The sequence below is a fragment of the Perognathus longimembris genome, chromosome 18, assembly GCF_023159225.1.
Source record: "Perognathus longimembris pacificus isolate PPM17 chromosome 18, ASM2315922v1, whole genome shotgun sequence".
NCBI lineage: Eukaryota > Metazoa > Chordata > Mammalia > Rodentia > Heteromyidae > Perognathus > Perognathus longimembris.
Window position 1 is genome coordinate 22,423,409 of NC_063178.1, and position 27,752 is coordinate 22,451,160.

Below are 27,752 nucleotides of genomic sequence, written 5' to 3' on the forward strand. Positions count from 1 at the left end.
CCTAGGATCTGTGCATACTAGGCAAGTTCAACTGAGCCACATTAGCAACCAAATACAGACCTATTTATTAAATGCGCTGTTTCAAATAGGAATTATTTTCTATTTTTGATCATGTATATAGTAGACCTGCTTTCTTTTTGCTTATTTTTACCATTTTTAAGTAGTAGTACAAAGGAATTTCCATTAAACATTAGTGAGTAAAATACATTTTCATCATTGTCACCCCTTTAATCATTTTTCAACAGCATATAAATCTTTTTTTTTTTTTTTTTTTTTGGCCAGTCCTGGGCCTTGGACTCAGGGCCTGAGCACTGTCCCTGGCTTCTTCCCGCTCAAGGCTAGCACTCTGCCACTTGAACCACAGCGCCGCTTCTGGCCGTTTTCTGTATATGTGGTGCTGGGGAATCGAACCTAGGGCCTCGTGTATCCGAGGCAGGCACTCTTGCCACTAGGCTATATCCCCAGCCCCCATATAAATCATTTTTAATTGTCTAATTTTTATCCGAAATTCTGACTCACCTACATCATGGTTAATCTTTTGTACAACCATTTAAAGCAGGAGCCAACAAATTATAGTCCATGGCCAGCCCAATCCATCTCTCTGCCTGTTTTTGTATTTACATTTTAAAATTGTTTCTAAAAAGGATTATAAGTCATTAGGATTATTTTTTAAAGAATTATAAAAGGACTTACTTTTGTCTTCAAACCCCAGTATATTTACTATTTTCCCTTGCTTTTTGATTTGTTTGTTTTTGTGTCAGTCTTTCATGTAAAATAGCTCAGTCTTCTGTGGGCACTGATGATGGTTCATACCTAAAATCTTAGCTCTTCAGTTGGGATACCAATACCTGAAGGATCAAGGTTTGAAGTCAGCCTGCTCAAAAAAGTTCTCAAGACTCTAGCTCTAATTGACCAGCAAAGTCCAGACTGGAGATGTGGGCTCAAGTGACAGAGTGTCACCCATGAGCAAAAAGCTGAGCAAGTGTACAGTCCCATTATATTATCTGAGCATCCTCCTGCCCCTCCCCACAGAGTTCAGCCTTTAAGTTCTCCCTAATACACTTGATATTCTATAAGTATAAATACATTAATTGTGGGTATTTTGATGGGTATTTTTGAACTTAGGTATATACTATATGGTTCTAGCAAAGTTGAGTAGGTAAGGTAACTTATTTGTTTTCTATATTGAATATTTAGCTCATAATTCAGGCCCAAAAGTTTGGAGTTGAGAACATAGGTACAAAAGGTACACTCATTTTAAATGCTGTGAATATGAACAAAAATTCTGATCACCAGGACTGTATTATGTAGCAGCCATAATTCAGATCAATTGGAAAATATTAAAATGTAATCTATCATTGGTTATAAAAAGGTAAATGCAAATAAAATATACATGAAACTGGTAACAGTGTTGTACAGGGAAGTTGCTATAAAGCATATTATTCATTGTTTTTTTTTTTCCTCTCCACCTTTCTAGTTGCAACTTCTTCAGGCTTTTGATGATTCCTTCTGCCTTTTTTACACTTAGGTTGGCCAAATGCTCCAGTATTTGGATTTGAACTATTTTTTAGTTCATATTTAGTGAATTAATGTCTCAGTGCTTTTTGTGTTCCTGTAAAAATAAGCTAAGGCTGTGGGTATATTATTTTAAAAAAGAGAGAGAGAGAGAGAACCAGCTCATTCCCATGTCTCAAGAGACCTAATGCAATCTCTGGGGAAATACACTATTATCATTCATAAAAGCAGTGACCCTGTTACCTAATTATCTTTTGATCATACATATAGTAGACCTGCTTTCTTTTTGCTTATTTTCCTGTCTTTAAGTACTGCTAAAATATGTGGTGACCAACATGACTAGAATTAAAGACACTAGAAAAACAACTGTATATGATAATATTACATATATGTTGAACTTAATACTTTGAGCAGATCTTCAGTTTAGACCATTGGCTTACTTGATTTTATAATATATAATACTGTAAATATTATTTGTACTTACATAAGGCTATCACAGTATGTATGATATGGTCCTTTTTTGAAAAGAAGCTTTTGGCCAGATGTGGAATTTCATTTCTGTAATTTCAACACTCAAGAGAGTGAGAGGGAGATTGTCAGTGTGAGACCAGCCTGGGCAACATAGGATGAGACACAAGAAAGAAGCAAGGAGGAAAGTAAAAGTATCAGTAATTTTGTCTAGTGGTAAGGAATCTTAGGGAAAAAGAAAGCCTTCAAAGATTATTTAGGCCAGATGCCAGTGGCTACTCAGGAAACTAAGATCTGAGGATCCTGGGGCATAGCCAGCTTGGGCAGGAAAGCTCATGAGACTGTATTTCCAATCAATAAATGACCAGAAGTGGAGCTGTGGCTCAAGTGGTAGAGTGCTAGCCTTGAGGACAGAAAGCTCAGGGACAGCACCTAGTCCCTGAATTCAAGACCCAGCACCAGCATACACGTGCGTGCACACACACGCACACACACAAACTATTAAGATTTACAGAAGAGTTACAAAGATAGTACAGAGACTATGCATTTCAGGATCCCAAGCTTCAAGAGAAATTAATTCAGCTTACCAACATACTTCTGTTTAGGTGATTGCTTTTTAAAACATTTTCTTTAAATATCCACATAAAATGGCCATATAATTTAAATGTTTATTATTTCTGTCTTGACTACTTACATACACTATTTTAAGTAATTATAGTCATAACATTTTATTTCTAAGTGGTGGCACATATTTTCTCCATGTTTCATCATAGTCTTCAATTGTGTGTTTAAATGATTAATAATAGATATCTTGATGCTATCATTGTTAATAAACTACTCTCTTCTTGTGTATGTCTGAAAGTTATTTCTTTTGTTTCACTATTCCTCATAGTAAAGTACTATCATTGTGGGTCAAGAGATGTAACATTCCTTGCTTAAGGGTAATATAAAATGTATTGATAACTGAATCTTTAACGTCACCACTATACTATATAAAATGTATCAACAGAAGTCACATGGCTAATGGGGGAATGGACTGGGAGTGTACCACACAAAAACTTTGTCCATGACAAATTGAAGTAATACAGAAACCTAAAACCAATTGAAATAATTGTTGTTACAATTTATAAATGTTGAATCAGTGTTAAATGGTTAAGTGCCTAAGTACTAACAATTACGGCTCTGAAGTTTGCTTGTGGAAGTCGGTATGGGTTGTGGCAATGGTCGGTATGGTTATTGTGAACTGGTAGAAGAAAGAATACTTAAAGTTAGAGAAAGTTGTAATGCTGGATGTGCACGGATATGGCTGGCTCCTGACACAGGCACAATTCACTGAGGTAGCTGGTAACTTTTGAGATATGTACGTATGTGCATTCTGTTATTCCTAAATGACTTGGTTTACCTGGGTGTGGTTTTATGGGTTTAGCTCATAGGTAAAATCATGTATGAACAAACATGAAGTTCTACTTATGTTCACATTGTTTTCAGTTGCACTGAAACAAATTTTGCATTGTCTGTCAAACAAGTACTATAGCAGAACAAACTATAATTTGGTATCCCACCAATTTCAACTTACTTTTAATACCATGCTTGGTTTTATAAGGCCTTATGAAAGTAATTTTTCCTAAAACATTTTGAATTCGATGTCTTTAAATGTATGGCCTTTATGAAGACTTAACTACAACTGTGGAAGGCATTTGGGATGTTATTTTAAAACAGTAATAATGCTTGTCTCATTGTACATTGAAGTTACAGATGATGTTAATAGGAACTTTACCCTCCTCCCCAAATTGGAAAAGTAGTTTGTGTCTAGATGGAGCAAGATCCTTGAAATCAGGTTAGAGTTGAGGCATTCAAGAGATAATCACAAGTCAATGTTTGGACATAGAGAAAGTGTTAAGTTAGAAGTTAGATATGGCAAATTTGCCATCCTGTGTGGACACAGTAACAATGCAATAGAAAGTTTGTGAGAAAAATTTTGTGAGCAATTGGGTTTGCATTCTAGCTAAATACAAGAGGAAAAAAAGTATAAAATAAGTATTTATTCAAAATTGTTCCAAAACATTTTCCTAAATGGCTGAATAGTAAAAATAGGAAAAGGAGCAGGAAGAGTATTCTTGAAATGAAAGGAAACCTTGCCGAGTAGACAGTGCCCCAGGGTTAGCATTCAGAAACTTTTGCTTAGTCAATGTGGGATCCTGAGCAGCAGTCTACTTCTCTAGCTTTCAGTTTTCTCATCTCTAAAGTAAGTATTGAACCAGTAGATGATTGTGGTTTCTTCAAGCTTTGGAACAATTGCTGTCTTTGAGTTTCTTTGACCTTCACTAATGTTGTTCATGATTGTTTTCTGGAGACCTTGTATAAAGACTGGTTTATAGTAAAATGTACAGGATTTAGTCTGTTGGAAATTAAACTTCTCTTAATTTTGAAATGCTTGACTTGACACAGGAAATGCCAGGACTGGAAATGCACTTCATTGTCTGACCAAGAGAAACTTAGGGTATCAAAATTTAGACCAAGGATTAAATGTTTAAGGCTAAACTCAGAAAAAGCATCCTGGAATTTTCCTTAGTAAATATTTCATAATTTTTGTTAGCTATCAGAAAATCCCTGTAAATTAGAAAGTAATTAGTAGAAAGTAAATTAGAAAGAAAGCTTAGAAAGTAATACAGTAAAAGTAAAATAATGTTATATAAGATATACGCACACACATACATAATGTTATCTCAGAAAGGCAATATCATATAGAAGAATACTGCAGGCATTAGAACTAGATAGCCTGGGTTCAAATACCAGTTTTATTACTCAATTTGCTGAATAGCCTCTCCTTTTTCAGCATAAGCAGGAAACTTTACTAAAACATTGGACTGTTGTGAGAATTTGAGAGAATGTAAAGAACTAAGTACATACTATTGAAATGAACTCCAAGAAATGGAAACAAGAGGTCTTTCTAGTGTCCTGTTTGCAGTTATTTCTTTTTTCTTTCTTTTCCCTCCTTTGGTTTACTCCCTATTGTCACTTTTTTAAAACTTCTGTATCCTTTGTCTTGTATATAAGTTAATCTGATTAGGGGGAGGGAAGAGGAATCACAGATATGGCAAGACAAAGGTTGAGCCAATGCAACAGTGATACTTACTAGCCACTTTGTTGGAAGTGAACTTTACAACCTGTAGGGAGGGGAAAGTGGGAGAAAATGAGGGAAGGAGTAACGCTGTTCAAAGGAAATGTACTCATTACCTTATTTATGGAGCTGTAACTCCTTTGTGCATGGTCTTTACAATAATTTTTTAAAGAACTAAGTCTAATAGTAAACAGTAGCCTTTATCACCTATCAGGCAAGAGTAGTACTTAATAAACACTTAATAAATACTTTCAACATCTTACCTGTATGAAACTCTTATTCTACATTCCTTTCATATAATGCGTACATTTTTGTGCTGTGACTATGAGATGTATAATATTTACTATTTTAATGCCTTAAATGATTTGACTAAAGAATTTTTTAAAACTATTTGCCATAGAGTTCCTACATTGTTATATCTGAGGTGGAATAATGATTCTTTGTAATGGGATGTTTCTTTCATATAAATGCTGGCTTCAGCTGCTTTACCTATGCTAGATTTAAACTACAGTACAAATTCATCACTACAAATACACTTTTAGGAAGTTTGGACTCTAAATGCAATTTTTTTTTTGTTTTTTGTTTTGTTTTTTTTTGGCCAGTCCTGGGCCTTGGACTCAGGGCCTGAGCACTGTCCCTGGCTTCTTCCCGCTCAAGGCTAGCACTCTGCCACTTGAGCCACAGCGCCGCTTCTGGCCGTTTTCTGTATATGTGGTGCTGGGGAATCGAACCTAGGGCCTCGTGTATGTGAGGCAGGCACTCTTGCCACTAGGCTATATCCCCAGCCCTCTAAATGCAATTTTTAAAATAAGAACCAGGAGAGCCAGTTCTCTTCCTGCAGTTTATTAATTATGGCTGTTTTGTAACTCACTGGTAAGTATACATGTTTATTCTGAGTGGGACTCTGAGTTCAATTCCTATCATCCCCCAAAATAAAAATTGATGATATTTTATAGTGTTTGTAACAATGCATTACCACACTATACATATATGTTTTTTGGTAATACTAGAGGCAGAAGAACTGCCTTGGTTATTTAACTTAGAAGATGATTCTGATGACTCTGAATGGCTGTGTTTAGGAATTTTTTTCCTAGGGAATTAAAGGAAGTGGATAGCTGGAGGTGTCATTTACACAGTAGATTGCTTTCCTAGGCATGTCATGAACAAGTAGCATATATAAAAGAAGATAATGACAAAATGGTAAGCATATTGTAGTTTTCATAGTAATAGAACCTTGTATCTTTTGAATATTTTTGTAAGAATCACATCATTTTCATTCGCCCAGGGGAACTTTCCACTGGAGATGGAGGTGGAGCAGATGGTGGGAAGTGTTGGGCAGGCTTCAGTGAGAACGGAAGGGAATGTATGATCAGAGATAGGGAAGTATCAAGGATGGGAGTGACATGGACTGATGGTGGCATTAGAAAGCAAAGTCTCGCTAGACATATTTGTCAGATGAATGGAAAAGGACAAGGAGAAATAAGCTGATACAGAGTCTTGCTGGCTAGTTCACTCATAGAGTCGACTAGAGGCATTATAGTATTTTTGTCTGTCTGCATTTTTTTTGCTATTATTACTAGAGGTACCATCTATGTTTTGAAAACTAATGTTTGGTTACAGTTTACTTTTGTTTTAGGACATTTTTGTCATTTCATAACAGTTTTTTTTTAAAAACTTGGATAGATGAATAAGAGAGAATGAGGAGAGAGAATGCAGTCAATAATTCATTACATATGCCACTAAAGTAAGAATAATAGGAAGAGGTGGGTCAAAGAGGAGTGAAAATGTTGAAGGGAGTGGCAACAGATCAAAATACATTGCATAGATAAACTGCTTTGCTAAGTAGCAAAAAATGCAGTGCATGTCCTACAAAATTAAGAAAAATGAAGGAAGGGGGTAGGTTGGAAGGGCTGGGTAAGAATGTTGATAGGAGTGACATTGATCAAGACACACTGTATTTATAAACTGCTTTGTCGAATAGTAACTCCTTTGTAAACTACTTAAAGATAATAAAGATATTATTAAGGATTTCAAAAACTTGGGATTCATCAACATAAACATGTCTTGTTTTCCATATCTGACTGTTTTCAAGTGAGCCTAAACCAATTCTGTTGCCTGGGACCACCTGGAAACACATCCACTGCCCCACTTTGTCTCCAGTTGTACAAAGTTCCATTTTCTTCCACTTTCCTTTTTCTTAAAAAAAATTTAAATTTTCTTCCTTCTACCTTTCCAGTTATAGATAGGAACATTTGCAAGTTGCATGATCTCTCTCGGCCTCAATTTTTTTTTTTTACATGTAACATGAAGTCAGTGAAAGCTAACATTGCCATTTTCAGAACTGAACTAATGCTGGGTGCTGGTGGCTCACACCTACAATCCTAGCTACTCAGGAGGCTGAGCTCTGAGGATCGTGTTTCAAAGCCAGTCCAGGCAGGAAAGTCCCTGAGACTCTTTTTTCCAATTAACCACCAGAAAACCGAAAGTAGCGCTGTGGTTCAAGTGGTAAAGCGCTAGCCTTGAGGTGAAGAGCTCAGGGACAGCACCCAGGCTGAGTTCACATCCCACAACTGACAAAAAGGAAAAGGAACTGATGTTTGGATGGAAGCACCTAGTGTAGCATATAGTACACAATAGTTAAACTTTACTTTGGTAGTGTGATTTTTTTCTCTTTTCTTCTCACGAAATAATGTAGAAAAAAATTAATAAATTGTGGTTGCCAAAATTTAACCTATTTTCTCTTTACCATGGTTGTTTGCTTATTTTACTAATTTGCTTGATATAGTACAAACTAATGACTTTAGAGGTTATTAATTAGTATTTTAATATTTTCACATCTGTTCCTATAATTATACATCTCTAAGTATCTTCATGATATTCCTGGTTCATGTAGTGTCATATTGGATACGTAATACTTCTGTGAAAGCATTTACCTATCATTAACTGTCTTTCCTCTCTCATTCAGGATCCCACAGCTAAGTAAAATTCAATCCTCACTTGGTTATAAATAACAGCATTGTCACTGCCCTACTATGTAACTGCACCCTCTTTGCACAACACCTTGTAAAAAAATTTATGTCCAATTAATAAAAAAAAATAATAAATAAATAAATAACAGCATTGTCAAGTAGCTTCTTTGATATATTAAATAAGATGCACAGATTTCAAAGAACTATAAAAGCATCATTCACACTTTCTAAGGCTTAACCACTAATGAAATAATGTAGCTGAAACATCATGAGGAAATTAGCTACATTCAGACAAGGTTATTGAGAACCAGAAATAATAGATTTAGTTTAATCCAATTTTGTTACTTGTACATTGTTTCTTATTTGAAATTATTTTACAATCCTCTTTACCTCCTATATTTCATCATCCTTACATTACAGAACATTTTGATCATGTCATTGCTGATGGTGGAATGTAATTCGCTGAAGTCCAACCCCACCCCCATGAAATGCTACTATGGCTATATCTACTGTTACTATTACTAGTATAGATAAAGGTCTTTGACCTTAAAAGTGATGGGGAATCTAAAGGGTGGTAAAGACATTTTGACCTTAAAAGTGATGGGGAATCTAAAGGGTGGAAAAGACATTATGTACAAATGATGGTATTACTTCTCTTATAAAGCCATTTGCTTGCTTTTATTTTGTAATTTTCTTCAAATGAAAGATGTAAAAAATTTGCAATTTAAAAATAAGTTGTAAGATTTTTTATTTAATTAATTCTAACATTGATAGAACTTTTATATATGCTCAGTATTTTAACATACTCCTATCCATTTTAGATAGATAGGTAGGTAGGTAGGTAGGTAGATAGATAGATAGATAATGGGGTTTGTTCTAAATATATCATACTAGTTTTATTTTAATGTAAACCTATATTTTGGATATTGCTGCCCTTTTTCCTTGTAAAGACTTAATTGAAAGGCACTAATACTGATTGTTTTATATCCTTTATACATCCTTTATAGATGATTCTTAGCAATAAATTTTGTCTTTCAGTACAAACAGTAACAAACATTACTCGGAAAATCCTGTGTTTCAAGAGCCACCCATAGTATAGCTTTACCCAGAAATTTAAAAGGGATTTAGAATATGAGATATATAATTATTAAGTAGGACTGGGACTAATTGTAATGTTCTTAGGTGTAAATGTTAACATTTTGCTTTCCATCTATTCCTTATCTCTGCTGTGTAAAAATGGATGAAATCTTTATAATTAGTTTATCAGATGCAGATTATGCCCTGTGCAGAATTGTGCTTGTCTGAGAAATGATATTTGTCAGATTTTTAAATGTAAATTACTGTTTACAATTAACATTAGTCCTAAATAATGCCTGGCTAAATATTCCATTTTTAAAATTTAATGTTTATTATATTTCATTTAGTTGTAAACTTTTGTGACTAGACTCAATCTTTTTCTCCTATAGACTTCTAAACCAAAGTCGGTATAATTGTTCAACATACTCATTTTTATATTTTAATGTTGTGATGCAAAGTGAAATAAAACATTAAATTCATTCTTACTCTCTGATGACAATGTGTTGATAAGTATTCAGTTGTCTCTGAAGAATCTACCTTAAAAGTCCCCATCAGCTATTGAAGCATATTTCAAAATAGAGTACTTCACCAAAGATATCTAAGCTATTTATAAACAAGGAGATGTTACATGTGTACCCACGTGTTACTTTTTAAAAACCCAGAGAAAGCAATAGAAAATTTAAGAGAATGAAGTTGGATATAATGTGTGTGTGTGAGAGAGAGACAGACAGACAGACAGACAGAAACAGAGAGACAGAGAGAGATCAAAGAACTCATTAGCATGCACTCATTTACCAGGCTAACTTCTAGCAAGCAAATTTGTACTTGACTATACCATAACAAAATCTGTACTTGTGACATTGTTCTGATTAATGAAATCAATTTTGGTGAAATCAATTTGGCTTTTGGAATATTTACAAATCCATGAATGCTCATGAGCTGTTAGCCCAGTCTTCGCCCTCATCTTCTACACCTACCTCAGTACATATCTCAGTCTTGCATTGCATAAAAATACATTTATTCATGAATTTGTATTTATACATTGGAGGATATATCATGTTTTCACAGTATTTTTGTATTTTCCAAGCTAGGAATTATTGTCCCCTGTTTGCTACCAAAACAAAACTCAGCCTAGAATTTAGTTTTCCAGCAGTCTCTTATTCTTAACTCTTCAACACACTATCCTCTCAGTAACATTTTTCTCATCCTAGTATGTATATCTTCCCACATTTTGTCTTAGCATATTATCTTTCCTCTCCAAGATGTACTTCTTCACTTAAATATTTATAAAGTGCATTTGTGAAGCTTGAGGTTTAGATTTGCTTAGTCATCTGACCTGGGTCATTCTTTTAGTCTATATCTTAAAAGCACCACCAGGAAATTGAGTATTTTAGTTAATTTGTGGTTTTATCTCACATTATCATACATTATTCTGAATTATGTTAATAGTACTCTTTACTCAGTGATATTTACATGATAAGATAATGTTTTCAGTACTTAAATGCTTATTGATAGTATTTAGAAATTTAGACAGTAACAATGTGAACAATAATGAATTTCTAGTGGTCTTAGCTGTAGAATTCTTCAGAACTTAACATCTATAGCCATCTGTCTGTCTATCTAGATAAGATGCTTGAATGGTTTCCTCTACTCCACTGGTGTTAGGAATTGTGTTTGCAGCAAGGCAGGGACATTATACTACTAAATAGGACTCTTTGGTTCTAACTGGTGCTAAGAACAGCTTTTAATTTGTGTTTGGATAGTGTTGTAGGCATTTATTTTTATTTAATGAAAATCTACAAATTAGCCAAGCAACAGTGGTTCACCCCGACTATCCCAGCACTCAGGAAGCTGAGATCTGATGATCATGGTTCAAAGCATACCAGGGCAGAAAAACTCCTGAGACTATTTGGCAAAAATTCCAAAAATGGAGTTCTGGCTCACATGGTAAAGCACCAACCTTGAGAGAAAAAGTGTGTGAGGCCATGAGTTCAAGCCCCAGTACCGACACCAAAAAATAAATATATATACTGTTTGTATCAGTAGTGTATTTCTGAGCAAAACTGACACAATCTTAAGGTGCTTTCAGTATTAGCAGAAGAGATGGATATTCAAAATTATGTGCAAGCTAAGTGATAAATGCCATATACAAGATGCCGTTTATATTAAGCTATCTTAAAAGACATGACATTTAAGGTGAGATCTGAAGGATAAACAGGTGGTAGATAGGGGTAGAAGCTTACAAATAAGGAATATAGCATCACAAATGTTCCTAGGCGTTTGAGTGAATGGTGGGACATCCAACTGAAGGAGGCGGCAGAGCCCTGACGATGAAGTGCTAAGTGAAAGACTTTGGAATGAATCCTTAGTTGAACAAAAACCATTACAAGTTTTTGGCAAGGTTGATATGTAAGATAATTTTTCTTCTTAGGGGATGGGTTACTCTGGCTAATGTATGGAGACTTACTGAGAGAACAGCTGGAATTAATACAGGAACATTAAGTAGGCTAATAGAAGGGTCTTATTCTAACCTTATTCCGACACAGTAGATACACAGAAAGAGATTTTTAGATAAGCTAAATAATGACTATATCATTGCCTCTCGTAATATCTCAAATTAACTATGAGTTAAAATTTTCAAGGTATTACACAAAATGGTGCTTAATTATATTAATATTAATTTTCAGAGATTTTTAACTGTTTATTCATCTTACCTAGTATGAAATTAAGTCATTTGCCTTAGAAGATATTTAGCATATGCCAGATATTAGCTAAAAGCTGAGGATAAAGAATTGATGTATAAGATATCAGCCACCAAGAAGCTTTTAACTTGTGGTGGGTCGGGAGAGAGGAATGCACATAGTATATTGGTCTATGATGGGGTCTAGACCAAGTCTGCATCTCAACCTCGGTATTTAAGATGTCCTAGAGAACCTGCCTTAGTCTGTTTTTTGTTGTTAAAACAGAATATCTGATGCTAGGTGTTTTAGAAAGAAAAGATATTTATTTAGCTCATGATTTTGCAGGCATCTAAAAGTCCACCATAAAATAGGCCCATCTGTTCAGCCTCGGTGAGTACCCCAGTGGCTATGTGACAAGACAGAAGAGTGAACGGGACCTGGCAATGTGCAAAAGGGAGCCAAATGTCTGGGGTGGGCTTATTTTATAACAGCCCATGTCACAAGAACGAACTCACTCCATGAGAATAGCATTAATCATTTCCAAGGGTGGTGCCTACAAGTCCTAATTACCTTGCACTAGGCCCCACCCACCTCTTAAAAGTTCCATTAGCTCAACACTACCACATTTGGGACTCAGCTTTCAGCACATGAACACAATCATATCTAATCCATATCCTCTTGTCAACTTAAATACATCTTTTCCTTATATCTTCTTGATTTTAACCTTTACTGTCACATTTCTATTTGATGATCTTAGCTGAAATAAATCCCTCCCCCCAAAAGTCCCAATACATGTGGCACAACCTGGCAATTTTTAAACAATTGAATATCAGTTTACCTTAACTCTTAGTAAAATTGAGTACTGATTTCATGTGCTAATATTCTATTACTAAATAAAACATTGCCACAAATCTAGTGGTCAGACCTAGATATACTTTTTCACAGTTTCCAGGAGTAAGAAGTAAAGGCACCATTGGGCTGGTCTTGTGCTCAATATTACAATCAAGATGTCAACCAGGTTGAGTTCTCATATGTATCTTAGAGCTTTCTGAGCAAGCTCATCTGGGTTACTAAGAGAATTCACTTTCTTATACCTAGAAGGAAAGGATGTTCCTTGCTAGATGGTTGCTAGTGGTGCAACACCTGTAATTTTAGCTACTCAGGAGACAGATTCAGAGGACCTCAGTTCAAAAGCAGCAGTAAAGACCATGAGACTCTGTCTCAAAAGAAAAAAAGTTAATAACTAGTTAAAAAACAGAGTTGAAGGTGTGGCTCAAGTTCCAGAGCACCAACTAAGAAATAAAGCGAAACTCTTGAGTTCAAAACTGTCCAAAGAAGAAAACAAAAAGGTGGTTGTTTCTCTCCATATGCTCTAGCTTTTGCAAGAGCAGTGGAAGGAAGAACCTCTGCCGAAATCTCTGAGCTCAGGGAAAGCCTGTTTCACAAAGTTTACTTCCTCAGGACCAGGTCCACCCAGGATACTCTCCTTTGATAAGCACAGAGTCAACTGGTTATATACCTTAATTACATATTACCTCAATTTGTCACATTTTTAGGTAACTTAATCAGTAGAGTGATATACTTTATATTTACAGGTCCTGTCCACACTTAACTAGAGACTAAATAAGGCCATGTGTCACTGGGGGTCAGCCGCCTTAGAATTTTGCCTGTTTTTCTTGACTTTGTGTGAAGTCACCAGTGTCTCTTGACTATCAACCGTCATGTTCACCTTAGTCTCTGTGAAGGAACTGGAATGACTGTTGCTTCATTTCATAGATGTTGAGGTTTCCCAAAATGATCCATCAGTGGTTTAATCTATTTCTTGACTCTGTATTGATTGTTTTCTACTGGATCAGGGCAAATTTACTTATTCTAAAAGTAAAAGTCAGAAGCAGATACTTTTTTTCTTCAATTTATTGCTGAAGAACACATACACATTAGACATGAAAAAAACTGAACATTTCCTATAAGCCTATTTCTTATGACTCTGACACATTTCGGAGAAGCCTGGCAGACCACAGCTTGTCATAGCTCCTGCACACAAGGTAGGTATACAATGCCTGAGTAGTGGAGAGACCCTGAGGAGGGTTGGGAAAACCTTATCAGATTTGAGGCACAGGGCCATGGAGGTCTAGGAGGTGCAGCCTCAATAGTAAGAAGGAGTACTATCCTATTGGTATTTAAGTGCCTTAGAATAAAAACGTAGTTGTGACTTTTACTAAGAGAGACTGGACATCCATAGGTTGAAACGGGCCCGTGGTATAAATATACCAATGGTTTCAAATCATATTTCTGAAGCCAAATGCTTTTTTTTTAATAGATTAAAGCATTTCCGCCTGAATTCAACCTTCTACCTTCTAACAAAAGCCAGTATCCTGCACAGTTTAAGACATCATTCTTCTGCAGCAAACCTAAGGATAGATTGGTAGTATTTGCTTGAAGGGAAATTTTCCCTTTATTTACAATGACCTTCACTTTTTATATGATTGTTTTATCCATTAAAACCTAGCTTAGGGAAATAGGCTTAGATATTACCTCCCCACAAAAGCCTTTCCATTTCTAGAAGCCTGCCCCAGTGTTCATCCTTAATCCTCTCTCTTTGTTCTCTACCTGGAGCTGCAGGTGTTTCTATCAGTTACCCACAATAACACATTAGAATTTATTTGTTTGTATATCTATCCACCCTAGTAGTGAAATCCTTGGGACTGGAAACAGACTTAACTCATGTTTTTAACTGTTAGTAACTGACATGACAAATTCTCTGAGAATGACTTAGATCAATGAATTAATCATTGCACCAACCCAACTCACTGTATTTCCACTTGTGTGACTTCAAGTAAACAGATCTGATTCCTTTAGAAACAGACATTGACCCTATTTAAACCTATCTTCACTTGGTAAAGTGGCCACTTAGATAGCTAGTTGTATCTGGCATTCTCTGCTCTTATTTCCTCCTACTGACAGCACATTTTAGTCATAAGACCCTTCTTCCTAACAGATGTTATAGCAGAGACAAAGCCTTTTTGTTTTGAAGCCTTGCAAGACACTCCAGAGAGTATGGGAAAAGCTATGTGCTTGATACTGGGAACAGCAGTTACAGAAGGTCTTAATTGCAGTTCTGCACATTTGGGTGAAGTTCCAAATCTAGGAAACAGAAAAGTTAGGAATTATGACACCAGAAACTGATTTGCAGGAGGAGACCAAAAAGAAGATGTTTTAAAAGCACAGTTCATGTTTAAGGAATGTATGCAGAATACTTTTAAGCTTATTGATATTGGCACTAGTAAGGAAAATGGTTTGATTTTCTATAAGCTAAATCAGATGTAGCATCTTCAGATTTTCATATCTACTGAAGATCTTTGAAAATTTTTACTTTTGAAAAGCATTAAGTATGATGTGTTAACATAATTGGTTTTTGTTTTAAAAGTATCATTTATGTACAAGACAAAAGGTATGGAAATCAAAAACAACGGAGAAAACAAACAAAAAACCTCTAGCTTCAATTCTTTGGAGTTTATTTTGATAAGCATCATTTTATATGGTCCTATGATAGCTGTTGACCTTATTTCTTTTTTTTTTTTTTTTTTTGGCCAGTCCTGGGCCTTGGACTCAGGGCCTGAGCACTGTCCCTGGCTTCTTCCCGCTCAAGGCTAGCACTCTGCCACTTGAGCCACAGCGCCGCTTCTGGCCGTTTTCTGTATATGTGGTGCTGGGGAATTGAACCTAGGGCCTCATGTATCCGAGGCAGGCACTCTTGCCACTAGGCTATATCCCCAGCCCGACCTTATTTCTTATATGTAAGTTTGTGTGGGGGAGGGTAAGAGGGAGCACAGAAATGAGGAACAATGAGGGTGGACAAAGGGTGAACAACTGTATTAATGATACTAAACACTGTGCTGAAAATGAACTATGCAACTTGTGGGTGAGGGAGTTACTGAGGGAAAAATTGGGAGAAAACAAGGGAAGAGGTGACCCTGTTTCAAAAGAAATGTATGTACTCATTACCTGGCATGTAATTGTAACCCCTCTCTAAATCCTTCGTAATAACAATAAAATATATTTAAAAAGTAAAAGTATCATCTATGAACTGGGGCTGGTGACTCATGTCTGTATTCTAGCTACTCAGGCAGCTGAGATCTGAGGATCACATTTCAAACCATCCCAGGCAGGAAAGTCCGGAAGACTCTTATCTCCAATTTATCACCAAAAAAAGCAAAAGTAGAGCTGTGGCTCAAAGTGGTAGAGCCACTACACTTAAGAAAAATGAGCTTGGGGACAGCACCCAGACCCTGAGTTCAAGCCCCATGACCAACAATATAAATAACGTACCATTATGGATAAACATAAAAAATTATTTTTATGTATAACAATGATTTTAAAACAAATGACTTTGCAAACAAGTGAAGGAAATAAGTGATTAAGTATAAATTTTGGGACATGCATGTAACTTTTTAAAAGATTGTAAAACCTGCTTTCCACTATAATACTTGCATTCTAAATTCTTTTTTATTTTCAAATATTCTGATAACAAAAGTTTGCATTTTAGGTGTACTTTTAAAAGGTTACCGTATAATAAATTCATGAGTCTAGGCGAAGTAACTGAGCAGTTACTTGGTTCTCTTCCTCCCCCAGCTGGACTATTTTTGTCTTTGGAGTCCAGCAAGCAGGCACTATTGAAGTAAAAAGTGGGGGAAAGTAGCAAATTTGTTCATCTAGACAAAATATCATAATTGATAGTTTGAAACCTTCTTGAGGATTTTTTTAAATAGTCAACTAAAAGCAAATATGGTTGTAGTTACTTTGTATAATTGTTTTTAAGGTCTCCACATAAGTTTTTAAAGGAGAATATTCAAACATTATTGAAGATCCTATAATGGTAGAAAATAGTTCTGGAATAGGAATATTTTACATTTTTCTTAGAGATTCTATAATGATCAATTTTATCAAGTACCTTAAGGTAGCATCAGGAGCTACTTTACTTTTGTTATTATTTTTGTTATCCATGTACTTTTTCTTTCATTTTGCTCAGTTGATTTCATCTTATTTTACATCTTTGCCTGCTACGTGATACTTTAGCCCCTTTTATTCAATTTTAATAGTTTAAGTTTTCCCAGAAAAATATTAACCATGATATTAAAACATTTTACATTTTCTTCTATATCATGTGTTAGTGTGTTGAAGAAATACATTTTTATTATCAGCACTATGGAGTTATTCATAACCAAGACATCAGTGGCAGGACTATAAATTTTTCTTGTAGTCCATTCTTTTTATTATGACTTTGTATCGCAATTGCTTCAGCTAGATCAACAAGATTGATTATTTTATTTTATTAGATCATAAAAAATGCCTAAGGTCTCAGAAATATCAGTGAAATTTGTTGGGAAAGGTATTTCCTCCAAGCATCTGTGTTTAAATAGTGCTACAATTTAGTTTCTACTAAATACGTAGAGTGTATGCTTGACATAATTAAAGATTTTTTAAGCTTTGTTTATATTAAGCATTCGAGCAATACACAGTTCTGTTGCACATTAGGATTTGAATCCTTTATATTATGAGTATTTACTTCCTTCTTTGTTTAATTTCAGAAAGACCTTACTTAAAAATGTATGAGGCTATTTATAATAGACTCTGGCAGTGATTAAGGAGGTGTGAATAATAGGTTATTGGAACCAGACAGATCCTGGCTGGCTAAAACTTGTATTAGAACATTTATGATGTTCAGATGTATCTTAGTTTTGTAATCTGCAGATTTCCATTTTGACATGGATTTTTGGTATAATATAGTGCCTTTGTCTTTCTCATTAAAATGATTTGCCTATCTTAATATTTATTGTTTTATTTTGTGTTTTAAGATATAAAAGATTTGAGCCTTCAGGCAAATTAATAAACAAGTTATGCTTAGTGAATGAGGTTAGTATAGTATAGCATTCAAACAATAGAGAATATTCATTCTTTTTTTTTTTTTGGCCAGTCCTGGGCCTTGGACTCAGGGCCTGAGCACTGTCCCCGGCTTCTTCCCGCTCAAGGCTAGCACTCTGCCACTTGAGCCACAGCGCCGCTTCTGGCCGTTTTCTGTATATGTGGTGCTGGGGAATCGAACCTAGGGCCTCGTGTATCCGAGGCAGGCACTCTTGCCACTAGGCTATATCCCCAGCCCGAGAATATTCATAATTAAGTGGAGGATAACTTTCTGTCTAAAGTTTTCCTATGAGATTAAAGGTTTCATGTTTTCTATGGAAAAGGCTCCTTTTCTTACCCAGAATTTGAAAGCAATTGTTATTTTGTGAAGAATTTTAATACTGTAGAAATTTGGGATAGCATTATACATAAAAAGATATTCACTTAATAGTTCAATAAACTTTATATTGTATTAAAATAACAATATAAAGACATGAAAAAACATGAATTTGAATAAGATAACATTTTTAGAATGAAAGAAACTCTGGGGAAGCATTTAAAAATTTTGAATAAATTTTTATGTAAATACTTGTATAAAGAAGTTTCAAATCAACATGTCAGTTTAGGGATGCAATGCACCTTGATTCTATAAATTTTAAGTAAGCCAGCATAATGATTTTTCACTATTGATTTTCATGACTCAAAGTACTTTGTCATTTGGTTCAAAGTTGACTAAGTTCTTTTTATCATTACAACACAGCCAAGAAGTTGTGTTTAAGAAGAATATGACACAAAACTATACTTGAGAACATTGAATTTCATGAAAGATAAAGCTAAGAGAAATAATGATAGAAAATTGCTATGGAAATATTCTACAATAAATAAGAATATCCCCTGATTTTAAGAGACATAGCATATAAGCTACATATCTTAGCATGGCAAAGTCCTGCTACTGTGTAACTGCTCACGCAGCCCACTTTGCTTAGCTGTAATCTGTAGCATTAGAGTCACCACAGCTTGTTTTGTTTTGTTTTAGAGTACTTGGGTTTGAAATCAGACTTGCTAGACAGGAGGTACCTTCCACACACCTAGCAACAAATTTTACATTATATAAGTTGTTTTTATTTTTACACTTGATCTTAGCCAAAAGGCCGAGAAGCGATAGTTTTTATTTTTAAAGATTTTAAATAAACTGTCTTGTTTGAAACTTATTTTCCCTTAAAATTTTCCTCATTTTATTTTTATTAAGTCTGAAAAATTGTCAACAGTCTTTATTTTGATAGCGTGTAGTACCTATTTGTCTAGACCAGGCCTCCTCTCCATATGAGAAGTTGGAATACAAATATTTATCAGACTAGGTTTTTTAAGATAGGAAACAATTAATATACATACATATAAGCAGTTTAAAGATGTTGCAAAAAGAATGTGATTTTACATTCAAAACACCTAGCCAAGAGTATTTTATTTATGCCTACAATACTATAGTGCTGTGGTGAGAGCTCTATGGACTTGTATTTAATCATTTCTTTGTAGTGACTCTCTTTGTAAATTTGAATAATTTGTTTAACTGCATATGCCCTTCTCTTTAAAAAGAACAATCATTTCCTCAGTTTTATAGTGTTCTGAGAATGTTCTGACTAAAGAACTTTGCAACTTGAAAATGGCAATGCAGTTGAATGGTTCAGTGACGTACTCATTATTAACCTGAAGACTGAAATTGCAAGTTGAACACAAAATATATGGCCTAGGAAATATGGCTTCACCCCCAACCTCACTCCATCCCTGTGACTAAGTTGACAGCTGTACTTGGCTAAGAGATACTTGGGGAAAACAGAATAGTTTGAAGAGCTGTGGATTCACTGACTTCTGGCTCATTTTGGCTTTGTAAGACACTGTTCATAGAAGACAGATTTATGTGTGTAACTGCACTCCAAAGTCTGTAGATTTGTAGGACATTCTGATTATACAGTTAGTCTAACTTTGTAACCCTACAGTAGTGCACAGATCTCTCGTGTTTAGGTTTTCCAGTTGGGGACATCCTGTGATCTCAGTTAGTCTAACTTTGTAACCCTACAGTAGTGCACAGATCTCTCGTGTTTAGGTTTTCCAGTTGGGGACATCCTGTGATCTAACTGTTCCTCGTGCACAGACTAATCCCACCCGTATCCTGTTTGTGAGTAATTGGATGGGGGCCTGGAAATTCTCATGCCAGATTGTATAGTACCTTCTCCAACAGAAATCTGAAGTTGGAGTTTATTTACTTCTGATCTAAACAGATACTTCTGGTAGGTGGGTCTCCACTCTAAAAGACAAGATTACATAATAAGTTAGATTCCCTAGTTTTTGTCTCCAGAGTCATGCTATAATACTACTCCACATTGAACTTAAATGGCACGAGAAATTGAAAACAGGCTTTAGAAACTAGCATAATACAATGTTTAGTTTATAAAAATTACTTTATTTAAATATAAATTATTTTATTTGCTTTCATTGAAGAAATGTTTCTAATTCAGCATAGGTATACAGCTTTTTGGCACTGCCATAATGCTGTTTATTATTGTACAGAAAGTATACTGATTTTATGCACTTTTTGTTTCTGTTGCCCAAAAAGAAAATTCAAGAAGGAAGTTTTATTCTTTTTCTGGAAGGAGGCTATGAGGTGTATTGGATGATGTACAGCCCTAAAATGGAAGAACACTTGTGTTTGTATTACCTAGTTCCAGATGCATACCTTAGTTGTTGACCAGGAAAATGCATCTGGCCAGAACACTTCTCCTGTTACTTTTCCTCTTATAAATGTGCCCTTGCCTGAATGCAACTGAAAGTAAGAAGTGTATTGATTGCGCTATAAATCTCTTAACTAATATCAGTAATAGAAGACCACTAAAGTGATAGGTTCCTGCAAACCACCCATAATATTCTGGCAGCCAGAATGCTTTGTAATGATCTTAGTATATAAGAATCTCCTAAGTGTACTTCAGCTAAGTTCATTTTAAACTTTAGTTTTAATAACTGTTAGAAATTCCACTCACTACTTTTTTTCCCCCTCCAGTCCTGGGGTGTGGACTCAGGGCCTGAGCACTGTTTCTGGCTTCTTTTTGCTCAAGTCTAGCACTCTACCGCTTGAGCCACAGCACCACTTCTGGCCTTTTCTGTTTATGTGGTGCTGGGGAATCGAACCCAGGACTTCGTGCACGCTAGGCCAGCACTCTACCTCTAAGCTACATTCCCAATCCCCACTCACTACAGTTTATAAATAAGTATTATCAGAAAGAAAAGTGCAAAAACTATACAGTAAATTAAATGAACTCCAGATAGTAATTTAATCAAAACAAACTTAATCATGAAATAAATGCAATGATTTACTGATAATATCAGTTTCTTGTCTTTTTGTGTGATCTAGGGATTAAAGCCAGGGCCTCACACAGGCTAATTAGGTGTTGGACCCTTTGAGTCACACCGATACCTCTTTTTAATGTATATATGTATATATTACATATGTATAATTGTTACTGTAAAGATAATGTACAGAGAAGTGACAGTTTCATGTGTCAGGTAAAGAGTCCATTTCTTTTTTTCTTTCTTTTTTTTTTTTTTTTTTTGGCCAGTCCTGGGCCGTGGACTCAGGGCCTGAGCACTGTTCCTGGCTTCTTTTTTTGCTCAAGGCTAGCACTCTGCCACTTGAGCCACAGTGCCACTTCTGGCCATTTTCAGTATATGTGGTGCTGGGGAATTGAACCCAGGGCTTCATGTACAGGAGGGGAGCACTCTTGCCACTAGGCCATATCCCCAGCCCTCCATTTCTTTTTGAATAGTATCACCCCCTCTCTCAGTCTCTCCCAGTTTTTCCCTGCCATCTTCATCCACAAGTTGCATGGTTCATTTTCAACATAGTGTCTAGTTGCTCCATCTGTTCACCCCTTGTCCCACCCCTCTGGGCCTCCCCTACATCCTCCCAAAGACAGATAAACTTACCAAAAGACAAAAGGTAAAGAAAACAAAAACATTTAAAACAAAACTCTTGTTTCCATTTCTTGGAGTTCATTTCAGTAAATATTACTTTATATGATCATAACACTCATACCTCTTTCATTCTTTACTTTTGAGATAGGGTTTTGCTAACTTTGCCCAACCTGGTCTCAAGCTCATAAGCCTCCTGCCTCTGCCTCAAAGGTAGCTGAAATTAGAGGCATGCATAACAATGCCAGTGTGAAACATCACTTTCAACCACATGAATGGGATTCCTTTGAAAACAGGAGAGTCACAGTTAATATTCCATAATTATGAACTCTAGGACCAGTGGACAAGAATATAGTTTTTATATACCTAATTATGGAAAGTGAAATGAAACAAAATAACACTGAATCATTGACAAAGTTAATTATAAACACAAAAGGGAAAAAGTGAAGAACCAGTGTTTGTAAGTTTAGACAGAATTATATTGAAATACGATAATGAACATAATCACATAGTGCATAGTTTATTTAAAACTCAGTAAATATTGAATTAAATATTGAGCTCTACAGGCATCTTATCCAAATGTTTATACTGAGAATATAAATGAAAGATATTTACAAGATACAGTACCATATGTGTAATAATAAAAAATCACTATGTAGTGACAAACATACATTTCAGTGTTTTAATCTCTTCTCTCAAAAGGCCTATATCCTTTTAAAACATTATCACAGGTATAAGTATGAACGCATTAGAACAGTCTTTAGCCAGATGCTAATTAGCTGCCCCTAAAATAAACACTGAATAGCACTGCCTCTTAGAACTTTCTGTAATGATAGAAATGTTTTGTACCCATTAGGTAAGATAGATTAGCTGTTAGACACATAATAAGCCACTAGCCACATGTGATTGTTTAAGTATTTGGAATGTGTCTGGTATGAATGAATAATTTCATTTTGTGTTTTACTTATATTTTGAATTAACTTCAGATAGATATGTAAAACTAGTAGCTGCCTTCTTAAATAGTCCAGTGCCAGAAATTACTTTTCTAAATATCTTTTTATTTTAAAATGATTGGCAGTCCCAAAGTAACTTTGACTATATTGGTTATTTTTATCAATATTAACTTATTCACATTAAAACTGAGAAAACATCAATATGTATTGATTTACTACATGTTAATATAATACTTTTATTAGAAATAACTTCTTGAAAAATTTCTTAATGCCTGGCATAGTAGAAACTGCATTCAGTCTACTGCAGTGCGATAGTTGTCACATTACCTGTGGGGAATACATCCCTCCTCTGCCAGTAGAATCACGCATGATAGTCAGTCTTGATTGTCACCTTGACTGGGTTGAGGAGTGCTTGGGAGATTCGTCAGTTACGCCTCTATTTGTATCTGTGAGGACTTTTCCAGAGAAAATTACCTAAAGAGGGAGGACCTATCCTGGTTGCAGTCAGCACTGTCCCATCGGCTGGGGTTTCCGATGGGAAAAGGGGGAAGCACGAAGAAGCCCACTCCTATAGGCAAAGTTTCTCCGCTTCCTGGCAGCCATGAAATGAGCTACTGCATTCTGCCGTGCCCTACCCACCACAATGGACTAAAGCCTCTGCCACTTTGAGCCAGCATGAATCTTTCCTCCCTCCTTCCCAGATACTTGTCACTGTGATGAAAAGTCTTAACTGCTTAAAGCCTCAGAAAGAACCAAATCCTGCCGACACTTGTTTTTCTTATGCGTGCTTCCTATAGATCTTAGCAATCTCAACTTTCAATTTGATTTTTTCTTTATTGATAACTTTCACATTTTCACTTAAAGGAAGCACTTTTTGCCTTCTCTTTCACATTTTGAAATTGCCAGCATCACTACTATTGTGCTTTGAGGCCATTATGAACAGTGGAATACAGTACCCAGATAAAAAAGGCAGCAGTCTGACTGCGCAGTGACTAATGGGCATGCAACATCCACAGGACGAAGGGGTGATTCACATCCCAGGCGGGACAGATCAGAATTGGGTTCATCATGCTACTCAGAAAGGCATGTAATTTTAAAATTTATGAATTGTATATTCTGTAATTTGCCATTGTATGACAAGGTTGACTGTGGGTGACTGAAACCATGGAAAGTGAAAGGAAGGACTTCTGTATGTTGTTATGTTTGAACACATATTAAATAAAACCTAGGGGCTGGGGATATGGCCTAGTGGCAAGAGTGCTTGCCTCATATACATGAGGCCCTGGGTTCGATTCCCCAGCACCACATATACAGAAAACGGCCAGAAGTGGCGCTGTGGCTCAAGTGACAGAGTGCTAGCCTTGAGCAAGAAGAAGCCAGGGACAGTGCTCAGGCCCTGAGTCCAAGCCCCAGGACTGGCCAAAATAAATAAATAAATAAAACCTAGTCTCAAATAGGCATGTAGCTAGAATTCACCTTTTAAATATATTTGGCTATTCTTTGATTACTATGTGAAAATTCATCAGGCAGCAGGTTCTTAAATTTTAATAGTGCAACAAAGTAACCTTATCTGTGGATTTGTAGTATGTAGTTTTGGTGAATTAAAGGCTATGGGTTCACCTTCAACTTTGATTTGTAAACATCTGTATTATGCTTTGGCAACTAATAGTTCACTAAATCATGCATATCTCCCAAATGTTGAAGCATGTCATTTTACCAGATTTAGGAGTAGTCCCAGTCACTTCAGAAGGGTCTTCTTGAAGACTGGGAAGCTATGAAACTCATGATGGAATTTAACAGACTTCCAAAATTAAAATTTACATCTGAAAGCTCAGTTTTTAGCATTGGCAACAAATTTTAGCCATTTGTTTTTTCTGGGTGTGACTAGATTTCTTGGTGGATTTTAAGAAAAAAATCTACCAAATGCTTTTGTTTGAATAACCATACCGTGTCAGTTGGTTGTATTTTTCAAGTTGAGTTGGTACACTATGTGAAAAGTTACCTCCATTGGCAACTTGAATAATTGCAGGAGGTTTTTGCATAAGGCAACTGTTACCTTCTGATGTCTAATAAAAGTATCTTGTGTACCTGCCTTTTTCTTTCGTAATAGGTTAGAAGGGCACTTGCTCTTTTTTTAAGTTTTATTGTCAAGGTGATACACAGAGGGGTTACATTATGTAGGTAAGGTAGTGAGTACGTTTCTTGTCAAACTTGTTACCACCTCCCTCATTTTTCTCCCATTTTCCCTCCTCCCCAATCTCCCCCCCCCACACACACACACACTTGCTTTTTAATAAGCTAATTTTTACTACTTCACCAAGGACATTCTTAAAACCATTATATGTAATTTTTTTCTGACAGCGAGTGGTAATGAGGTTAGCAAGAGTATAGTTTACCACTAGTGATTTGATCCATGCTAAGGCATCAGCATTTTTAGCCACCATTACCTTTGTATCTTTAGTGCAAAGATTAAAAGGAAAACAATGGGGCTGGGGATATAGCCTAGTGGCAAGAGTGCCTGCCTCGGATACACGAGGCCCTAGGTTCGATTCCCCAGCACCACATATACAGAAAACGGCCAGAAGTGGCGCTGTGGCTCAAGTGGCAGAGTGCTAGCCTTGAGCGGGAAGAAGCCAGGGACAGTGCTCAGGCCCTGAGTCCAAGGCCCAGGACTGGCCAAAAAAAAAAAAGGAAAACAATGCTTCCCTTCTTATAATAAAAAATTGTTTTCATCTTCATAGTATCAACAGTAAGGAGAAAAGAAGTTACTTTTAGTTAGATTAAATTAGGGGAGATTCCATTACCTTCTTTTTCCTGTTAGAGCAAAAATAATTTAAAAAGCAACTATAATAGCCAAATTCATTGAACCCTGTTACTTTTGAAATTATTCGTTGATTTAACAGTTATTGGTATCTACTTTGCATGAGATTTTTTTCTTGTAGAGGAATAGGATTCTCTGCTGTTATAGTATACAGTGTACTATGTACCATATATGCACTATAATAGTAAACAATATACTCTTGTGTATAACGTTTACAATATTGACCACGCCCATCAGAGCATCTATAGCCTTTCGTAGAGAGCATATGATGTGTGCAGAGCATGGTGTTTATGCACTTTTAAATTCACCAACTTCATCTTCATGGTAATCTTAGCAGGTAGCTTAGGTAGAAAGTCTACTAGATTTTGTGCCAAGCTCACAGTGGTTTGTGCAGCTGGAAAAAAAAAAAAAACACTTCTTTAGGCTTTTTTTTTCCAAATATAAAATTTGAGACTTCACATCCTTTCAATTTTTAAAATTCATTATTTTAACATATTTCACGGCATGCTAATCCTAAGTGGACACATTATCAAAATACTCCTCACTGGGCTGGGGATATAGCCTAGTGGCAAGAGTGCCTGCCTCGGATACACGAGGCCCTAGGTTCGATTCCCCAGCACCACATATACAGAAAACGGCCAGAAGCGGCGCTGTGGCTCAAGTGGCGGAGTGCTAGCCTTGAGCGGGAAGAAGCCAGGGACAGTGCTCAGGCCCTGAGTCCAAGGCCCAGGACTGGCCAAAAAAAAAAAAAAAAAAAATACTCCTCACTTTATTAAAAAGACAAAAAAAAAAAAACAGTTACTAAATCACAAGCACATTTTTTTTGTGATGGTCCTGGGGCTTGAATTCAGGGACTAAGTGCTGTTTCTGAAATTTTTTTGCTCAAGGTTACAGCTCTACCACTTGAGCCACAGCTCCACTTTGAATTTTTGGTGGTTAACTGGAGAAAAGAATCTCACGGACTTTCTTTCTCAAGGCTGGCTTCGAATCTAGATCCTTTGATCTCATTCTTCTGAGTAGCTAAGAATACAGATGTGAGCCACCCAGTGCCTAGATCATTTTTTAATATTTTATGTACTTTTCACTTTAAAATGTATCGAGCCAACTAACCTACCTTCCTTTGTTCCCTTTCTTCTTCCCTCCCTCCCTCCCTCCCTCCCTCCCTCCCTCCCTCCTTCCCTTCCTTCCTTCCTTCTTTCCTTCCATATCAAGACTTCCTTCCATATCAAGTTAGAGCCCTACACTCATGCTCGGCTTTCGTGCTCAGGGCTGGTTCTCTTATCACTTGAGTCATGTTTCTAATTGGTCATTTTGCTGGCTAATTGAAGATAGAGTCTCAAGGACTTTTCTGTTTGGGCTGGCTTCAAATCACAATCCATGGGGTCTCTGCCTCATGAGTGGCTAGGATTATAGGCATGTGTAATTGGCATCAGCTTGACACATTTTTCATAGCACTTTATTGGCATGTTATCAAAATGCTTCACACTTGACCAAAGGACTAATTGTTCACCTGAACATAAAAATGAAAACAAGACGAAAATGGACATTATTGAAGAAAGCTGTACAACACAAAGGTAGAACAAGAGCGTGGAAAATTCATAAAGAACATCAGTGAACACAGACTGTGACTCAGTGGTAGAATACTTGCCTAACTAGCATGGAGTTTTGAAATTATGCTGCAAAAAAAGAAAAAGAAATGCATTCTCAACATAATTATGCTCTAGTTTGGTTATTAATTCAACAAATATTTTATATGCATATTTGATAGATTCAGTAAGGAGCTTAGACTACTTAGAGTGAGCAAAACAGTATCTCTATCCTCACAAAACTTACATTTTAGTCAGAAGTGAAGCAGGTAAAATCATGGACTTTGAAATACGTTTATGTCCTAGAATCTTTGAAAATGATACATTACCTAATAAAATAAAAATTACTAGTCAACTAGGCCCAGTGTGGTTGTTCTTAAAACTGGAAGCTAGAGAGATGCCAATTGGCTTGAGAGGCCAATGTCAAAAAGTGATATGAAAAAGTGTCAGCAGGCTATTTTTGACTTTGAATATGGACTAGGGCTCCATCCCAAGAAGGGTGGGTAGCCCCTAAAAATTGGAAAAGGCAAGAAACCAGGAAGGATAAAATGAACTAAAAAGAAGGCAATGGTAGAGCTGTGTTCTCCAACATATTTTATCCCCATAAGATTTATGTTGAATTCAAGAGCTATAGAGAGAGACACAGGATAAAAAGACAAATGACTACAAAAGCAATACTTGCAAAACTGTTTGGTGTAAA

At 36.0% G+C, this 27,752-nt stretch overlaps 1 protein-coding gene and 1 pseudogene across 5 annotated transcripts in view; one reads left to right on the top strand and one right to left on the bottom strand.

Moving 5' to 3' along the window:
• Zeb1 (zinc finger E-box binding homeobox 1) overlaps positions 1-27,752 on the top strand; it is a 148,874-nt gene that overhangs the window by 60,028 nt on the left and 61,094 nt on the right. The gene's annotated exons all lie outside the window — the stretch shown is intronic.
• Positions 18,754-18,895, bottom strand: LOC125367379 (annotated as a pseudogene).